The sequence below is a fragment of the Schistocerca gregaria genome, unplaced genomic scaffold (assembly GCF_023897955.1).
Source record: "Schistocerca gregaria isolate iqSchGreg1 unplaced genomic scaffold, iqSchGreg1.2 ptg000474l, whole genome shotgun sequence".
Taxonomy (NCBI): domain Eukaryota; kingdom Metazoa; phylum Arthropoda; class Insecta; order Orthoptera; family Acrididae; genus Schistocerca; species Schistocerca gregaria.
Genome location: NW_026061887.1, coordinates 757,481 through 762,704, shown reverse-complemented (window position 1 = coordinate 762,704; position 5,224 = coordinate 757,481).

Below are 5,224 nucleotides of genomic sequence, written 5' to 3'. Positions count from 1 at the left end.
AGAAAATTGTGTCCCAGTCACTTCTGTTAACCTGGCTTCAGTGTAACATCAGCCACAGTTCCCACAGGTGTGATGCGCTGTTGCAACATTAGTTCTGACGAGGAGTAGTATTGGAAAAAAGAGCCTGTTGGTTGTTTCACTTCATGTATTCTTCACAAGCTGTTTATGTATGTGCCTCGCCTGCAGCGTTGCTATTACCTTTTTTCTTATTCATTGTATTTAATCATACAATACAGTGTAAATAAATGTTAGCTGAGCATTATTCTCTACATCTGTTCTGCACCACGTAGGAAATGGTTAACATTTCAAGAAAGATGACTTCGTTGTGTGTAATGTGCATATTGAAATGAATGCACTGGATAAGTGAGGTAAATTGGCATCTATAAGATAACAAAACCCATGAATATTTTGCAAATAATAAGTGGCAGAATTCCATGATTTATGAATTAAATGTACAGAAAGTAATTTAGCACCATTTTGGCTATTTACTTATGAGCAATAAACTGTTCAGCGTTTTTGACTATATAACATGTTCAGTGCTGATAAATACATTAATAGAACAACGTTTAACAGCTTGGTATCGTCCTTTTACTACAAAATACATCTATATTTACTGTGCAGCTACCTTGGTGTGTTTATTTCGCACCGAAAGGGGTTTTATGCAGTCTGTGCAGCAGAACTTTGGTTTTTGTGTGTGTGTGTACTTTCTGTTACTGTGTCTTTCATTGTCATATTTGGGTGGCCAATGATAAACTTAACAGACGACAGCGCTAGTGGAATAATGACGTTTCTTTAATACAGTAATTTATATGAATTTAGAGCTCCTGTGTAATACTTCATTGTAACGTGATAATTAAGAGACTTGGATAAAATTCGTTATTGCAGTTATCTGCTCATTTTTTAGTTACAAAAATTGTATCCTGGAATGTGAACATCCACCGTAATGCACTCGTTAGTTTTATCACTACAGTCAAGAGACTTGTTATAATGCCAAGCTATACAAGAACTGAAGACTTGCAGTTTTGAGTGTATACATCAGTTACATTGAAGTAAACTATGAACAGCTTCTCATAAATTGAGACTGCCAATTTAGATGTTGCATCTGTTCAGTAAGGATGTCTTACTGTTCATTGTTTTATGCACTGCAGGTGATGTGAATTAACTTTGTCTCCTCGCCACCACAAACAAGATACAAAATCTGCAGTTTGCTCTCGCTGTTGTCCGTGTCCAGTGTGTTTCACAATTCCTAACACAGGCCTTCATGGTTTGTAGAGGAGACTTTGTACATTTCTGGACATGAGCTCATTACCAAAACTTCGTCTACTAAGCTTTCTATCAAAAAGTGTAACAGGAAACGTGAAATGCCCTGCATTTATTAGTGATCAGATTGATGGCAGATGCTTTGCACAGTTTATTGAGCGTCAGTATGAAAGTGTCTTATATATCTAGTTTTGCAGCATCTGCTACTATGTAGCAAGTGGAATTACGTCCAATTATTACACACAAAATTATGAAGTTAACGTCTAATTGCTATGTTTCTTCCAGTGTTACCAGTTGGGGTCTTTGGAAGTTCATTGTTCATTGGAAAGTTAACATAGCTAACGTAATGAACTAAGTTTGGAGAGTTGTAAATGATGGGGTTTTTGTTGGAGAGAAATTTTGCGTGAATAAACTTCCTTCCACTTCACAAGCTTTCCTTCAATCTTCCTTAATGAACATCAGTGTGCAGTAATAGAAATACCTTGTTATTCTATGATGCCCATAAAATTCTCTGGTAATATTTCTACAATGAAACCTGGACAAAGTCTGTAAAATTAATAGCAAAGTTCCCCATGCGAATTAAACCAATGACTTTACGGCTTATGGATGTGAACAATACAATTAGTTTCTTCACAGTAGTATGAACACTCTGATAATATTTAAGAACGAAGTGATGAATTATGCAAATACTGGTTTGCAAGACACTTTAATTCTCTCATAAAGAACAAAGAAGTTTGTTAAAAGTTACTATGTGGGGCTATGTAATTTTGAATGTAAAAGACACAGGTCTTAAAAATGTACCAGTGTAACTTGAATTTCTAAAGATTCCCACGCATGAGAGTAGAGGACTCATCACTCTGTAAATTGTGTTAATTGACTTGAAACATGTAAAAACGAAAAGTTCTGGACAGTTTTGAAGTTGAGTGTCAAGTTTGGAAGTTGGTAAGCGCTCTTTCGCAACAATGAATGGATAAAGTCCATGTATACGCACACAATCTACGGGGAGTCGAAAAGCACTTGGTTCCTCAAGTTCCTAACTATTTGTGTTATTCCGTTGAACTTCCACTATATTACACATCTAAATGAGTAAATTATGGCTTTATGAATGTCTGAATTTGGTCAATTATGTGAGATAATAATTATAAAATTTCTGTTGTCCTTGGAAGCTGTAATGTAGGCAACCTGAAATTGATAACCATCCCAGAGCCCGGTACCAGTGTCGCCATCTTAGTGACAACCAGGGACATGGAAGACATGATTGAATACCAGTTACAGGAACAATTGTTATAATCGTTGTAACCAAAGTGCTCACATAACAAGAAGGCAAAGTCAGATTTACAGTATGCTCTGACTGCCTGCATAGTGACTTTAACATATTGAACCTTGAGTTACTGGCACTGCGTTTTCACTTGTTACTTCAATGTTTTTATTAGACCAGCTACTGGCTACAGATGTCACCCCCCCCCCCCTCCACAGTCAAATGTATGTATTCATTCATGTAATAGGTTGTCACCCCTACACTGACATTTTTGTAGTATACCAGCAGTTTAAAAATGCTCCCCTGAGAACAAACAGGTGAAAATGTTTCTCTGTAAAACAATGACAGAAAAGTGGGGAACCAGCTGCACAGTCTCATTTTCGTTTCTTCATCAAACATTTTGGCGCATGAACGTACGCTGTTGTAACATGGAACATTGCACATCTTTTATCCCATCTCTCTGAGTTAAGTATTCATACTCCACTAAAATGGGGAACAAAAAGATGGCTATAGGGGTGTGGAAAACATGAAAATAATTCCCCCTACCACCCCCCCCCTACCCCCCACCGTGACGATGCCTGGAAAAATCTAGGCTCCACTCACTCTCAGCAGCGGTCTCCACCAGTTATCTCTACCACTGCCACTGTCGCCTCTGTTCCACAGTGTCTCTCTGCTACTCTCTCAATGCAAAAACGCGAATATGTTCTTCCTTAATTCAGTTCCATGCAGTCAGACCCAAAGGACAGCATGTGGCTAAAAGTTACCTTCCCCACTATGTCCAGTCGATACTCGACTCGTCTCAGGAATATAGCACTATTTCTAGGATCAATATTTTTTATAGCTGAATCCTTAATGGTCTCGACATTCACCTCGACCAAAACAGATTCATTGGGCTGTAGGACAGGTTCCCTGCATAGATCAGGGAGCTGATCTCTATTCGATATGAAGGGTTCCCATTGAGAAACTCAGTTGCAGGACTGGTCTTCCACCCACAGTAACAACTTGACCAGTATATTGACCCTGTCGACGAGTGCTAATGAACAGGCTTCTGTGGTGTTTGCAATCATAGAACTTCGTGAAATCAACAGATTAAATCTAGTTCCTTACTGTGTCATCTGTTTTTCAGTGAATTACCAAAGAACGAAGATCTGATCTACTGTTCAGAACCTTGGCTGCAAACCTCTCTGAATTCATCAATTACTAATTTTCAAGAGTTGAGTTCTCTATACGAGCAGCTGGACAAGATGACGTATCTTAGACAAATGTGTGTTATTGTTGAGTGGCCCTCCTTAGTCAATCATCCTCGTTTATGGACTGCATAGATTAGCAGCGTTTTCCTTTCTGGTATTTCTTCTTTGGTCCTTACAATTATCTGCTGGTGTAGTCTGCTGCAAGTAAGTTTCTCACCTCCAGTCTGGATCAATTTGGCTTGTATTCTGTTTTCACCTGGGCTTCCCTTCTTAAGCTATTTGATTCGTTTGGAAATCATGCTGTGTGCATTGGGAAAGGGGGGGAGGGAGGAGGGACGACAGTGGTGTGGGTCAGCCGTAGTTAGAATGGAAATAGAATCCTACTTTGGTTTCATTACAATTGGAGATGGTAGAAGTACTCCTTCCATCTTCTGGCGATTTCAGTCGTTTGCAACTATTTTACATCTTCGACAATATCCTTTGTAGCCTGTGAACGTTATAAGCATTACTGTGACACTGTCTGCTCTCGCCTGTTTCTGCCTCCACGATGATGTCCTTGATATACTTCCTCTTCGCTCTTCTCAGTGTTGTCAGGGTAGCTCTTGAAGCCACCTCAAATTGTTCTTAATTCTGCACAAGATTTGTCTCCAGCAAACCCCTTCTCATGGTTTTCGGTCTCTGTTCAGAAGGAATTAAAGCTTGTAAATCATTACACACATAGAACTGGTCACGTTATTGTAAAACTCCAACAACAGCGAAAACTACTCCACCAACAACACCAACTCCATCAAACAACTCAAAAAAAGCACTTCGAACTTTATCTCAACGAGCAATGCAGGAAGAATGATTCACAGCTCTTCCTTTCGTCTGTCGCAGCCGTCAGCCTGATCACGTGACTCGCCAGCAGCGCCTCTCGTGGCGCCTCAACCACTGTCCGTCTGACAAATTGGTTGTGTGTCGGTGTTTTGACCGACCGACCGACCAACTTTCACTGTCGGGCGCGACGCACCACTGGACAGCCGACCCAACAGATTGTGTCGAGTGTGCGTGATCGTGCCAACCGCCCGACTAAAATTCATGTTTTGTCACAGCCGACGGAATTAAATAGTATTCTAATATACATGTCGACGTCCGAGGAGAAGATACTTTAAGGACTGAGTTTTTAAAGAAATTTAAAGACTGCTGATGTATTTGCGGCACATCGTGCGAGGAGTATTAACAATAGAGATGCAAGAAATGAGGCACCTGTTTCATTTTTTAACGAATACATATTGGTTTCTCTTTATGCAACACGAGGTTAAGTCTGTCGACCTTCTTTCTCTTTTTAGGTTTTATTTCCGATACTTATCGGAAATGAAATCTAAAACTGAAGTATCGACATTCCATGGACGTTAATTCATAAAATGTACTTGCCTCACTGTTGTAAGTACTGAAAAATTCCAGCCTATATCCATGCCATCTGCCATGTAGTTTTTTTCAGTTCTAACAGTCGCTAAATGCTTCATTTCTTATTCAT